At 36.6% G+C, this 16,189-nt stretch overlaps 1 long non-coding RNA gene across 1 annotated transcript in view; it reads right to left on the bottom strand.

Moving 5' to 3' along the window:
- Positions 1–1,703: 1,703 nt before the first annotated feature.
- LOC138698268 (uncharacterized) overlaps positions 1,704–16,189 on the bottom strand; it is a 68,122-nt gene continuing 53,636 nt past the window's right edge. The window contains exons 2-3 of the long non-coding RNA XR_011331810.1: positions 13,786–13,938; positions 1,704–1,861 (exon numbers count right to left, since the gene is read on the bottom strand). This is a non-coding gene — a long non-coding RNA (uncharacterized lncRNA). The remainder of the gene's footprint in view (positions 1,862–13,785; positions 13,939–16,189) is intronic.

Raw genomic sequence — 16,189 nt, 5'->3', positions numbered from 1 at the left:
ATTGATGCCGATTGGTTATCTTGTTTAGCATTTCTTGTTGATTTAACAAAACATTTGAGTGATTTCAACATCGTATTAAAGGCTAAGCTAAATTAACAAGGATGCATGCAGTGCTGTGAAGTAATTTCAGTTAGACCTATAGTTATGGAAGAGACAAATTTCTGTAGAAGTTGGGGACATCTTCCTGCAGTCAATCATCTACGAAAATATTATATGAATAACATTTTCAAGTAACTTATAAGTAACGTAAAGATGCCACTTAAATACGGTTGTAATACGTCCAGAAAAGTCGGGATGGTCCCAATTGTGTGTGCAGTGCCGAGTAAAGTGTTCCATCACAAATATATAACAATGGTAACAATAATCCCGATTTTAAAAGTTCACTGTGAATATTCAAGACATACAAGATAGTAAGGTCAAAGTGTTTTATAATAGACCTATATTGCGATATAAGCGTGGTAAGTACATTATAACAGAATCGAGGAAAAGTTATAGAAGACGAGACGAAAGAAGATGAGGCGAAGTCGAGTCTTCTCTATTTCCGAGATTCTGTTATGCACTTAACACATGTATTGCATACCTATAATTTTTTGGCCGATCTTAATAAAAAAATAAATTATTAGTAATCAATTTTAGACACAACGTGTATGTTTTAGACAGTAATTTGTTAATTGGTACCTTCGAACAAAATATTGTCCCTGTAATTTTATTAGCTCTGTATTAAGGTTCTCCCAAATAACGAAAAATCATATTTCTGTCGAAACATTTTCTTTATTAATTCACGATATAACAAAGTTATTTGCTTTCTTTGTAAGTAGTTTCACTTTACACTGCTACATTTTGACATAAAACAATAAATTAATTCCAAACGTAATATTATTCTGTGATGTTATTCATCATTATCTGTTTCCAACTATTATGCCGAAATGAATTATTTAGAGCATTGTCCTAGTATCGTCTTCCCAAGCGTTAGCTGTCATAGCGTCCGTTCAGCAATGGAAGGATTCCAAGTACGCCTGTTGGAGACCTATTTTCACGGTTATAGACAGGTCTACATTGTCCAGCAAGACTGAAAATTGACTGCGGAGAATTTTCCAATCTTCTGAACATTTCTTCGTCTGAATTCTCCCTAAATATCTCCATTTCACAGTGCAACTTATTTTCTTCTACAGTTAAATCCTTCAAAGTCCCACAATCAATGTCGCGCAAACACCCGGTTGCAATATATTCTCCAAATTTTCCATGACGCTTCGACAAGGATAACACAAAAAGATGAATTTATTACAACCTTTACGAATCACTAAAGTGTGCTTGAAGCGGGAAGCTGTTGTTGTCTGCCCTATACAAACGACTGAGCACAACAGAAAATTGTTTTCGACTTTAAATACCAGGAAAAACAGTTCATCCAGTGTCGATATTATGGTGCTATAGAATGTATAGTGCATTCAATCCTGGATAATTATTCCAAATTTTCCGCTTATTTCAATATTTTCATCAGCATGAGAGTTTCTAACGTGATCCTTCATACTGGAAAGAGTTCCTTCCCAGTGACAAATGTCTCTAGTGAAGTGAAAAAAAGGGCATTTTCGAGGAACGTAGATGCAGTATAAATAGTGCTACTGCATGGATATATTATATTCCGAGCGATGTTTTCCAGTGCGATATTTCTCGAAGGAAGAAAACTGCTCTGGCAGAGTGGGCAATTCCTCAATCTCATCCTGTAGGAGTGACAGAAATTGTGTGCATTTGCGCATATTCTGATAGGTGGTTCCATGTACTCCATACAGACAGGACATTGCAATTCTTCCAGTATGTCGTAGTCTATAGTCTTGGAAGTTGAATTGGCCATGTCCCTGTTTTCCTGTAAAAAAATACATTACGGATAAATAATTAATTTCCATGCTCTAACACAAAGACCAAAATTTTGCTTACTGTTCTTTTTCAGATCAGCGATTAAAAATTTTATATAGAAATCGGTGTCATATGTCACACATCGCACTTCTATAATCATATGTTATATGAATAACTGAGCGAGGTGGCTCATGCGTTTAGCATGGGACTTGCAATCGGGAGATCCGGGGTTCAATTATCCAGACCCACCAACCTATGGTTTTTCCGTGGTTTTCCACAGTTACTTAGGCAAATGTCGGGTTGGAAATTTATTGCCACGGTCCATTTCCCTCCCTCTTCCCAGTAGAAAAAGAATTTAGATTTCATATCATATCATTCATCTTCATCATCAAATTTCATAGACATATTCAGGTCATGACGCATGTCTTCATCCGCTTACGGGAGGGGCGTCCTCTCTGAAACCTTCTCTGGGTCCCAAGCCTTCAGCAATGGCTCTGCCAGGATTTATTCCTTAAGAGCACTTCCGAGGGCGCTTCGACACTTTAGAAGGGCTGTCAGAATGAGTCCTGTGTTGCTTGATCACCTTGGCGGTATGAACTTAAGGCAGTAGGGAGGGTGTAGGTGGCCCATTGGGTGAGGGTCTCATGCGGACGGTGGGCTGGTACACCTCATTCTCATTCATCCCATAATTCGGTGTGCACAATAAGCCACTGTCGAGCCGACGTGCTGAAGGATCGTACCTAATCCGCCCCTGGCCATTACTACTAAGTTTACTACTACTACTACTACTACTTACTACATAGGCTACTACATACTACTTACCACTACCAATACTACAACTACAACTACAACTACAACTACAACTACAACTACAACTACTACTACTACTACTACTACTACTACTACTACTACTTTTATACGCATTTCGAAACGATTTAAGTCTTTATCACGTCAGTAGCAATTTATTTGGAAATTATTTTTTCCGTCTGGTAGGCTAAAGACATACAGAAATGCAGTTACTGCACATCCGAATGAAAACGCGAACTTTTTCTTCTGAGAGACTAAAGTAGATAGCTAGTTTATTGTCATATTTCGTTTACACACATCGGGTTAGGTATACCGGAAAAAAGACTGGTCAGTGGTCACTCGTCAAAAAGTGGATTTAAGCGAAATCAAATTAACCTAAAATACATGAAGAATATGGAAATAGAATAAAAGCATTTGAAATGTGGATATGGAGAAGAATGGAACGTGTGAAGTGGACAGAGAGAATAAGAAATGAAGCTGTGCTGGACAGAGTGGGTAAAGAAAAAATGATGCTGAAGCTGATCAGGAAGAGGAAAAGGAATTGGTTGGGACATTGGCTGAGAAGAAACTGTCCACTGAAGGATCCAATGGAAGGGTGAACGGGAGAAGAGTTCGAGGCAGCAGAAGATATAAAAAAATTGACGACATTAAGATGTATGGATCATAATATAAGGAGACAAAAAGGAAGGCAGAAAATAGGAAGGACTGGAGAATGCTGAATTTGCAGTGAAAGACCTGCCCTTGGGCAGAACATTATGAATGAATAAACTCTACATACTGTAGAGTCGGCGCTACTGATGCCACAGATGAAATAATTTCGTTTTAATAAGAATAGCAGTGATAATAATAATAATAATAATAATAATAATAATAATAATAATAATAATAATAATAATAATACATCGATCGATATTCCAGAATATTTAGGAGTCCGCAGTTAGATTACCCCGAATTCCGGACAAATGTTTAAATTTTTCGGGCGAAACCCGGGCGGGTGGTAACCTTCGGAAACCCTCTACCTAGCAACAATGATATACCTTGACCTAACATGACTAATGTCCGATTTCTCCAAGTATTGTTATGACTAGGCAACGCATTTCTATGTGCTAAAATGGAGAGATTTAGGACCTTATAAAAAGCAGTTTAGGAATTTTAGGAGTTTATATAGAATTAAGAATCGATAATTTTAATTTTAGTAAATTTTCCATTTCAAGTAGAATTTATGTACAAATAAATGATGCTACTGAACTGAAGGCTCGATTATATCCGTGAAACAGAGTGATTGCTGATTCGTCAGTTTCATTTCGCATAACGGGGATGCGTTGACGCGAAAAATAATTCATAAGCTCTCGCCTAACCTAAACAACCTACCACCCCTTTTATGTTAGTACGGACTTTTCAAAACAACTTCGGTGCCAGGAAATTAGGTAAAATATGTTTCCCTCTCTTTCTAAGATCAATATGGACGAACTTGTGAAACAAGTGTTTGTACGTAAGAGTTTTTTTACGTTATAAACATAATATTTGTAGTTTTCGGGCATTTTTACACTTTTAGTAACGATATTTTTATTTTAAATATAAGCAAAGTAGTATAAAAAGGCGCTTTTCAGGCACAAAAATGGGTTTCAGGCGTTTATAGCAGCCGGCTGGTCGGTCTGGGCCCTTCAAGGGCCGTGGCACCACGGATTATTATAATAATAATAATAATAATAATAATAATAATTATTATTATTATTATTATTATTATTATTATTATGGTTCAATTAGGGGTTTGATCCTATATAATTTTAATATGGGGATCCTGTGTACATGAAACGTAGAGATGTCTGAATAACGTACAGGTCGTAGCAAACAAAATAGGTAGGGAAATAGAAATCGGTTCCCTAGTTATACCACATTTAATGGCTATTACATTCTAAACAGATTTTAATTTCGTTTTCTTATGCTTCAACACTAGTTGGCTTAACATATTGTTAATTATTTGTTAACTTTAATGTTCGATTTCAGCCAGTTAACTAATTTCACAAATAGTTAAATATGGCAGATGACACCACAACTGTTCAAATACAAGTTTGAAAGTAACAGTTACGTCTTTCTTTAGAGAGTGTTTAAACATAAATGGTAATATAGCATTTAAAAGACAGTTCAGAATTTTCCATCTAGTCTGCTCTCAAAAGCTGAAAGAATTTATAAAACAGTTATATTACCGGTTGTTCTGTATGGTTGTGAAACTTGGACCCTCACTTTGAGAAAGGAGCAGAGATTAAGGATGTTTCGGAATAAGTTTCTTAGGAAAATATTTGAGGTTAAGAGGGATGATGTTACAGGAGAATGGAGAAAGTTACACAACGCAGAACTGCACGCATTGTATTCTTCACCTGACATAATTAGGAACATTAAAACCAGACGTTTTAGATGGTCATGGCACGTAGCACGTATGGGCGAATCCAGAAATTCATATAGTGTGTTAGTTGGGAGGCCTGAGAGAAAAATACCTTAGGGGAGGCCGAGACGTAGGTGGGAGGATAATATTAAAATGGATTTGATGGAGATGGGATATGATGGTGGAGATTGGATTAATCTTGCTCAGGATAGCGACCGTTGGCGGGCTTATGTGAGGACGGCAATGAACCTCCGGGTTCCTTAGAACCATACGTAAATAAATACATCAATGTTAATATAATAGGGGAGATAATCTTCAAAAATTAACTGATTATATTATTGGCTCCTTATTCTGATGATGAACTATTACAGTATAAAGTATATTTATAAAATGTGTGACCTGAACGTGGCACGGTAACAAGGAATGATGATTTGTATACTAACTTACGTATGATACTGAATTTGTGACACGATATACTTACTTACTTACAAATGGCTTTTAAGGAACCCGAAGGTTCATTGCCGCCCTCACATAAGCCCGCCAGCGGTCCCTATCCTGTGCAAGATTAATCCAGTCTCTATCATCATACCCCACCTCCCTCAGATCCATTTTAATATTATCCTCCCATCTACGTCTCGGCCTCCCTAAAGGTCTTTTTCCCTCCGGTCTCCCAACTAACACTCTATATGCATTTCTGGATTCGCCCATACGTGCTACATGCCCTGCCCATCTCAAACGTCTGGATTTAATGTTCCTAATTATGTCAGGTGAAGAATACAATGCGTGCAGTTCTGTGTTGTGTAACTTTCTCCATTCTCCTGTAACTTCATCCCGCTTAGCCCCAAATATTTTCCTTAGCACCTTATTCTCAAACACCCTGAACCTATGTTCCTCTCTCAGAGTGAGAGTCCAAGTTTCACAACCATACAGAAGAACCGGTAATATAACTGTTTTATAAATTCTAACTTTCAGATTTTTCGACAGCAGACTGGATGATAAGAGCTTCTCAACCGAATAATAACACGCATTTCCCATATTTATTCTGCGTTTAATTTCCTCCCGAGTGTCATTTATATTTGTTACTGTTGCTCCAAGATATTTGAATTTTTCCACCTCTTCGAAGGATAAATCTCCAATTTTTATATTTCCATTTCGTACAATATTCTGGTCACGAGACATAATCATATACTTTGTCTTTTCGGGATTTACTTCCAAACCGATCGCTCTACTTGCTTCAAGTAAAATTTCCGTGTTTTCCCTAATCGTTTGTGTATTTTCTCCTAACATATTCACGTCATCCGCATAGACAAGAAGCTGATATAACCCGTTCAATTCCAAACCCTGCCTGTTATCCTGAACTTTCCTAATGGCATATTCTAGAGCGAAGTTAAAAAGTAAAGGTGATAATGCATCTCCTTGCTTTAGCCCGCAGTGAATTGGAAAAGCATCAGATAGAAACTGACCTATACGGACTCTGCTGTACGTTTCACTGAGACACATTTTAATTAATCGAACTAGTTTCTTGGGAATACCAAATTCAATAAGAATATCATATAATACTTCCCTCTTAACCGAGTCATAAGCCTTTTTGAAATCTATGAATAACTGATGTACTGTACCCTTATACTCCCATTTTTTCTCCATTATCTGTCGAATACAAAAAATCTGATCAATAGTCGATCTATTACGCCGAAAACCGCACTGATGATCCCCAATAATTTCATCTACGTACGGAGTTAATCTTCTCAAAAGAATATTGGACAAAATTTTGTACGACGTCAACAAAAGTGATATTCCTCGAAAGTTACCACAGTTGGTTTTGTCCCCCTTTTTAAAAATAGGTACAATTATGGACTCCTTCCATTGTTTTGGTACAATTTCCTTTTCCCAAATAGCAAGTACAAGTTTATAAATTTCGCTATATAATGCACTCCCACCCTCTTGTATTAATTCTGCTGGAATTTGATCGATACCTGGAGACTTGTACTTTTTCAGATTTTCTATCGCAATTTCGACTTCTGTAAGCGTGGGTTCGGGTATAAATGGCTCAGCAGTTTGTATTTCAATTTCGTCCCGATCATTTCTATTTGGCCTATGTACATTTAGTAGTTGCGCAAAATAGTTTTTCCATCTGTTTAGGATTGATGGAGAGTCTGCAAGCAAGTCACCATTCTCATCCTTGATAACGTTTACCCTTGGCTGATATCCGTTCTTAAATTCCTTTATACCCTTATATAAATCTCGAATGTTTTTATTCTTACTATTTGTTTCTACCTCATTCAGTTTTTCCTTCAAGTAACCTCTCTTTTTATTCCTAAGTGTACGACTTGCTTCCCGTCTTTCATTGAAATAATTATCTCTCTTCTCCTCAACTGGATCCTGTAAGAATTTCAATTTTGCCTGTTTCCTTCTTTCTACTACCATGCAACAATCTTCATCAAACCACGGTTTCTTTTTCTTAGTTTCATAATAACCTATGCTCTGCTCAGCTGCAATTTTGATACTATCGCTGATATTTTCCCACACGCTATTAACATCTAATTCTTTCTCAACTTCGTCGGAACTTTCTAAAGTGGCAAACCTATTCGAAATTTCGACCTGATAATTTTGCTTAGCTTCCTCGTCCTTTAATTTCAAGATATTGAATTTAGTAATATTAACTTGTTGCTCTACTCGCTTGGCTACTGATAATCTTTCTCTTAATTCTCCAATCACCAAATAATGGTCAGAATTACAGTCTGCACCCCTGAAAGTTCGAATATCTACTATACTAGTATGTCTCCGTTTATCTATCAAGATGTGATCTATTTGGTTGTGTGTCAATCCATCTGGAGAAGTCCAAGTATATTTATGTATATCCTTATGGGGGAATGTTGTACTTTTGACAATTAAATTTTTCGATGTGGCAAAGTTGACTAATCTAACTCCATTGTCACTACTAATTGCGTGTAGGCTCTCTTTTCCAATAGTTGGTCTAAAAATATCCTCCCGTCCTACTTTAGCATTGAAATCCCCCAATAAAATTTTCATGTGATATCTAGGGAACTGATCAAAAGTATGTTCCAATTCCTCATAGAAGCTATTCTTTATATGGTCGTCTTTCTCTTCTGTAGGGGCGTGAGCATTTATAACTATGATGTCGCACCATCTACCCTTAAGTACTAAATATGATAACCTGTCACTGATAAATTCGACCTTTTTTACTGCTGATTTTATTCTTTTATGAACAAAGAATCCTGTTCCTAATTGGTGATTATTGTTTCCTTCCCCATAATACAACAAGTAATCTCCTATTTGTGATATGCCATTCCCATCTAACCTAACCTCTTGTACTCCTACGAAGTCTATTCTATATCTAGCTAGTTCTTTTGCTACTAATGTTACCCCTCCTGTTCTATAAAGACTAGTTACGTTCCAAGTGCCAAATCTCAAATCCTTATTCCTTTGCTGTGGTCGTGCCAGAGAATCAGTCCTATTCCGAGGCTTATTATAGGGATACGTAACAAGCTGTTTTTTACGGTGATGGGTTGTTAGCCCTTCGCCCAACCCCCAAGCTGGAGGACCACCCCTTATCGGCTGTCCACGACTGCTTATTCAATATATTCGCAGCTACCCTCCATATCTGGAGGCCGTCTCCTCTATCCGCAACCTGAGGACGCGCCATGCCGTGGTGATAGGGACCCACAATACATGGTGTGACACGATATAGATTTTTAAAAAGTTAGCCCACTTTTAAAATTTTGCAAGAAATTGAACCCAGTCTTCAGTATCCTAGAAAGAGAAAACATGTCGTTTACGCCATTTCAGCAGCTACTATTAGCCATAAGATTCTATGCTAATGGCTCTTTTCAACTAACAAAGCCTATGTCAAAATGTGCAGTGAGTAAATGTATGAAAACGTTTACAGCCGCAATTGCTTCTCTGAGACAATATTAGGCCAACATACGGTTTTCAGAATCAGAAAGGGTGATCGGAGAATATTATATAATAGGCCCTTAAAAATGTTATAAAAAAACTCTTATGACCAGTTTCTCCAAGTATTGTTAGAACACTTAACGACTGTTAAACCCTCAACAGTTTGTTAAACACAGTTTTTTCATGTCTTCAACACCAGTTTGGCTTAACAGATTCTTAACTGTTTGTTAAATTTAAATGTAGGATTTCAGGCAGTTAACTTATTTAACAAACAGTTAAACATGGCGGATAACACCACAGCTGTTCAGACAAAAGTTGTGAAAATAATATGTTATGTTGTATGTTGACTATACACACATTCCTATAATTATTGCCACCTGGTGGTCATAATGCTGAGATTTTTCTAAACAGAAATTCATATTTAGCATTACAACTATAAACTTACTTATATTATTATTCAATAGTAGTCAATACAACTTTCATTTATCAACGCTCTATACTACATATGAATCAAGGCCTGCTGTAATAGGTTATGATTTTATACATGTTTCATGACTTACTCTACAGTACAGAATTTAAATAATAATTTCAGCCGATAAGAAATTGTCTTATATGTGTAAAATCATTACCAACTGCTGTTGAGTAGTTAGAATAGTATTAACGACAGTTAAAGTTAAGTGTTCGTTATTTTAAACGAAATTATGTTGAAGAAATGAAAAACACATTAACAAAACGTTAAAAATAAACCAGCTGTTAATTTAACATTTGTTAAGCCAAATTAAACATTACTTGGAGAAACTGGCCATGGGTATTGTATCAATCCTCACAGGATTGTAAACCATCTTTATTAATACAAAAACAGTCTCCCAAATCGTGTGGTTAAAATGGCGCAAGGCTAGTGCTTAAGGCAAAATAGGTAGAATTATCGGACAAAAAATACTCGCCAATTATTGTCTGTGGAAGGAGTTACATTTTCTCATTAAATGGCAGCAATTATTATTACTATAGTAACTCACAATCATATTTAGGGGAGAGTTGGGTAGTATCGGACATCGGGTAATATCGGACAGTGAGTTTCTTTCATCTACCACCACATGATAATACCTAAATGACATGGTTACGTTTCTGTGATGTCGCATACAGAAACGTAACCATGTCATTCAGGTACTACGATCTGGTGGTAGATGAAAGAAACGCACTGTCCGATATTACCCGATGTCCGATACTACCCAACTCTCCCCTAACGCGTAAAACTTAACTACAATACGCTTAATTTTCCATGGCTTTACGATGCAAATTGGGAATCAAATTCAGAATAAAGAGATACGTAGATGGGAGGATAATATTAAAATGGATTCGAGGGAGTTGGAATATGATGGTAGGGACTGGATTAATATTGTACAGGATAGGGACCGATGGTAAATAACCTAAGATGTTGACGCGTCGTAAAATAACCTACTAAAAATAAAATAAGAAACGAAACATCGCTAGATAGAACACAATCAAAGGAACAACGTCAATTTATTTAAAAATATTAAATAAGAAAACAAAAAAGATACGCGACTTTGAATGTGTTCTACCGACCCTACGGTAGTAGGAGGGTTAAATGTTCCTACCCTCGGATGGGTCCCTGCACCGGGGGCGGTAAACTGCACACACGTTTTAGGTATATGACCTAAAAGAAGGTAATGTACACACATGTAATTTGCATACACTGATTTTGGATATGTAATCTGCACACGTAAATAACCCAGGTAATAAAAACAGGATGTAAATTGCACACAGAGCTAAAATGGCATATATTTACTTTCAACATACTCACTATTACAATATTGTTTTATTGGTAGATGATATTTTGCTCGCTTAATGAATTCCACTCGGGATATAGCCTATGCCCCTCATTAAAATCTTTTATATTTCTCTCCATAGTTTCTTTCCTCCTTAAGGAGCCCTTATTTTTAACTTTTGCAGCAGTGGATATCCCCTGAATGTTCAGATATGTGTCTATTTTAAATTCAATTAACCTATTTGTAAAAGTATAAATATCTGGATAAGCAGAGTAAAATGTCTTGTTGAATCTAATATGAAAATACGTACCGTACAGGCATTAATTAGTTATACGCTGCAAGCTTTCCTGTTTTAGCTGCCCAGATTGAAGGAGGGAAGGTAGCGTCATCGTCTACTAAATAGTCACAAAAGTTATCTAGTCTTTCATCTTGTGGCTTAATGACCACTAAATCAGATACAAAACAGTCGCCAACCTCATGTGAGTTTAAAAATGGTAGACTGAATACTAGTTTTAACCATCTGCCTATTTCAGAATCATGTTTATATTTGTTTATGAAAGCATATTTATTAATCTGACGAAGCCAAAATTGACTTGGGTAGAATCTACATCCAATGGGATTGGCCTCACTCCATACAACGTTTATTGCAGCATGGATAGCACTCATAAACAACTGTGTTCAAGGGCCAATGCTTTATGTTGAACTGCTGCGTAACTATCCGTCCAAGTCAGTCCAACTCATACAGTGCCTCTCCAATCCCATTACGAGCTGCGTAAGTAAATTCTGCTTGTTACCCGTAACATTGGTTGACATTGTCTTCGATTTATATGTCGTTTATTAAAAAATAGCCCGAGTCATGCTGTGTGTGTAATTTACATACGACCCCTACCACCTAGGTTTTGTTGCGTGTGAAGATTACATACCGCAAGTGTATAACAAAGGTATGGAAAAAAATATACCTGGAAAGTGTGTGTAGTTTAGCCCCCCTGAACTAAGCCGAAGTGGTATATTCTGAGCGGCAGCTCTGAAACCGTGGCAGGAATATGCCGTGGAACAGATTGGGGGTGATGACGTAAGAATGTACTATACTAGGCTAAAAATTTACACCAACGCAGATATGCGGTGTGAAAGCGAAAAGAGGGTAATGCGTAAGACTCGAGAGCTAATGTTTTGTACAGACCCAGGAACAAAATTTGGGTCACCTGAATTTTCTTAGTTCCAGTTATAACATACTGCGCATACTGCAAAATTGAGCTGTACCAAATTTTGTTTCTGAGTCTGCACACACGCAAGCACGCACGCACACACACACACACTTCCTAACTGGCCGACCCGCACCACACTTCCTCATAACTGGGCTAGGATTTTGATGACCTATAAATCATGAAAAAATGCCCTTAAAATGCCCTAAAAATTGATTTTACATAATTGGCTTAGTAGGAAGAGAGGTTTTGTACAACTTAATATTTAGACTAGTAATTAAATTAAATTTTACATAATTCTTTCTAAGTAGTACACTTTAATTAGTTATTTTACATGATGTAGTTTCCATATATGATCGTTCACCTCTGCGTCGGCATGTAGACGTGAGGTCAGCATTTAGCTGGTCGGTCTTGGCCCTTCATGGGCTATAGCGCCATGGATTTACTTTATTTTTAGTTTCCATGTAAGGCCACTCTTATCCGGAATTAGTAGGTATAGAGGATATTAAAGGGTGGTTGGACTGATTCATTACATGGGGTGTACTACGTGCATGAAATGCAAGGCAGACGCTGATAAGCTACAGGCGAATGCCGCTCGAGCTGCGTAGTGAATTCCCGCAGTACGATAATAATCTCCCTGTATTATGTAGTTCCGAAAACTTGGTGAAGTGAAGTCTGAACATGAGTTGGAAAACTGAAATTGCCCGTCACGGAATAACATAAGCCTACTCTCTAGCTGGTATATAAATAACTGGGCTCATTTCTTTTTAGTTGGCAATTTAACTAGGCTTGCTCTGTTATGGAAATATTTAATAATTATTCATAGTGTTATAACAATTAAAACACGACACAACTTGGCCACACTGGGGTTCTGTAAGAAGGAAGAACTACTGCGTAACAACAGACACCATCGTGCCCGTACAGCAATTGCCAACCTGCTATGAAACAGAGGATGGGAAGTACATGAGGAGAATCATTGTGTGTCTGAAGATGGTTATCATAGAAGAGTCGATATAATTGCCATCAATAGAAGGACCCAGAAAGCGATGGTCTGAGACCCTACGATTTGCTTTGAACGAGACACGAATCAAACACTGCAGATAAATGATGACAAGCGAGCTAAATATGTACCTTGTCTTCCATACCTCAGTGAAAAATATGGCATTTTGCTTTACAACTGGGATGTTACAGGCTTACTATTTGGAGCAAGGGGTTGTTTACCAAACTTTACATGTAATATCCTTAAATCCTTTCAAATTCCCTTTTATGAGGTTCAGAAGATTGTAATGGAAATTCTGAAGGCCTCTCTTCAAATTTTATACTAAGCCTATCATCTATATGTTAACACGTAAATTTTTGTTTTAATGTACAAATCGAATCAGTATTTTGCTCGTTTCATTTCCCTTTATCTTTTATATTTTGTTAATTCCCAGTGGTGAACCTCACTTGAGGATGATTTGAAATAAATCTTAGTAGATTATGGATAAAATTCTGGATAACGTAATGGCAGTTAAGCTAGCAATTTTCGCAGAAACGAAGGGTTTAAAACTAATTAATCACTTCAAACGACATCAAGTGACGACATGTTTACAAACAATCTGCAACAGGTAGAACTCTAATGCGATGGACACAATGGAAGGGTAAAAGCCTTCGTAACTGTCATGTTGTTTTGACACTTTACAAAGAGTCATTCGGCATCAGGTAGGTTTTATTTAAGCTAGGTAGTTCTTATTGTTAATAACATGGGGCATGGACCTTTGGTCCTTGTCCTAAGTTAATACCTAATATAAATGAAGAGGGTGAGTTTTGGCTGTGCCATTCAAAAACAAGCCGCACTGACCTTTAGTCACATATTAATGCTGGGCTATTGCTGCTCTGTCCCAACACACAGTTTGCCAGTGTGAGTCGATTAGTTCAGTTGTAATTCTGCAACCTGAAGAGTACCAGCAGACCACGACATCCGGATCAACATCATCAGTCTCCATTTTCATCGCTGTTGTGGAAAGAGAAATACATTTAATTAGGTAAGATTATAAGAACATTACGCTTAGAAACCATTAAACTATCTGCCGATTTTATGAAATGATAGCACTAGTTAGTGTGTTTAATTTTATTTTAATATCACACGTAGGTACTTGAAAACTAGTATGATAGAAGTTGCAAGTGGAAAATAATAGACGGTAAATTATTAACCAGTGATTTATAACACTGTGAAGTAGTTTTCTTCTTGTCGCGAAGGAACAAAATATCCAGTATCATGAAGTTAACACGAAGTTTGCCTTTACATCTCTACACTTTCATAATTTCGGAACAATTAATTTATTTGTCGCCTTACAAAACGTAATATTCTTGATTACTGATTAGTTTCCTCACCTGTTATCAACAGTAATCACACTAGAGGTTTTGATTTATCTAGAGAAAATCAAAAGTCGAGTGGGATTTAATTGACTATTACACGATTAGAAGAAAGTATATAAAGAACGAAGTACTCCAATACAATAGAATATTAATTGACTTACGAAAATACAACTGGCTTCAAATGTATTATTGTACCATCTCAACATTACAAATATTGCGCTACATCTAGCGTAGTAGTGTGTTATGGTAAGCTGTTTTCTTGTTATCAACTGTGCCAACTATGGAATCTTCATTGAACTCTGTAGACGGTTACTAGTCAAGAAGGCTTTGTTGATTCAATTTCATTTTTATTACAACATTTGCATTCCGCTTTAATTATTCGGATCCCAGTAATCAACATCACTTGACAGATGATTTTCAATAAATCTTAGTATTAAACAATCTCTGATACTTGACTATCCATAATATCATATAGCTGAAACTATAACATAACCTAAATAATATAAACAAGTGTTAGAAAAGTTTTAATTAGGGATGATGAAATAAACAAGAAAAGTTTTTAATTATGGACGATGAAATAAAAAATAAACATGAATAATTTTAAAAGGAACAATAATTGAAAGTACAATTTTCAAATTTGAATGTTTTAGTGGTTGGTGGTTCAGTTGATGTTATATTGGACGTGTGCGTAACTGCGTAAAAGAAGTGAACTCGTTGGTGTATTCCTCAACTTATTCAGGATTTCCGAATGGTGCTCTTCATTTATTTGTAAATAGGGTTTCAGGGAAGATGCATAGCTATGACCAGTGATCTTTATTAATTCTTGTTCTTGAATGCCAATGCGAGTCATATTTGAAAGTGCTGTGCATCGACTGGAGTGGTTTGTAATTTTCTGTTTTTTAATGTCCAGACCAGTGCAGTTTGAAATGTTGGCAAACAAACAAACAAACAAATGCTAGGGTAGTGATAAAAATAAACAAATGCTAGGGACGCGATAAAATTAAACAAATGCTAGGGACGCGATAAAATTGTGCGGTAAGCAGCCATGATTGGTTAAAAGACGTCCTTTCGTACCGTTTTATTGGTCAAAAGTAGTGTGACGTAGTAAAAGTGTAATAGTCAAATCAAATTACGTACGTAAAATTAATTTTCTAAAACAGTGCATACAGTTGTATTTTACACACTGTTATTATTGTGTAGTGTAAATAGACCCTTGACATGACTTGTATGAAAAAAAAACTGTGCGTAAAGTAATCAGTCAAGGGACCGGATTTGTAGTTTTTATCTTATTTTCGCCTTGCTTCTGAACTCCTAATCTCTTCAACACTTTTCCAGATCATGATCGTTTGAGCCGTATATGTGAATTATGTTGAACCTAAATAAATCTAAATTGAACCTTAGTACTTAAACAAAAACCTAAATCATTGCTGATAAGCGTTATTCTGTATTTACTGCGTTATATATTTATTTTCTTATTTTGAGAGAAATATCAATACAGAGAGAGAGAGAGAGAGAGAGAGAGAGAGGAAAGAATAATCTCGATGTGGAAGAGGCTGCCTCATCCCCTAAGGCAAAATCTGTACCTACTTAGCAGTGATAAAATCTATGGGTCCCTTGCTTTCCTCAAGGCACATTTCAGTGACCTTTCAAAATATATTGAGTACCTGGAATCTTCGTTGCAGACAGTTGACTGGTGTCATTGACTCGCTTCTACAGAAACAAGTACCAGGATCCGTAGGTGAAGCCGTCACATTAAAAGTGAAGAAAGTATTACAAAGGAATCCAGGGTTTAAAAAAAATGAGTGCTCCATTTTCCAGGGTGAAAGGTTCAATTGTCAGTTAGCGTGGGTACCTGCTGCAGTGGCAGCGTTGAAATTTGCACCTGT

Source organism: Periplaneta americana, chromosome 4, assembly GCF_040183065.1.
Source record: "Periplaneta americana isolate PAMFEO1 chromosome 4, P.americana_PAMFEO1_priV1, whole genome shotgun sequence".
Classification (NCBI taxonomy): Eukaryota; Metazoa; Arthropoda; class Insecta; order Blattodea; family Blattidae; genus Periplaneta; species Periplaneta americana.
This window is presented reverse-complemented; position numbering and strand designations above follow the sequence as displayed.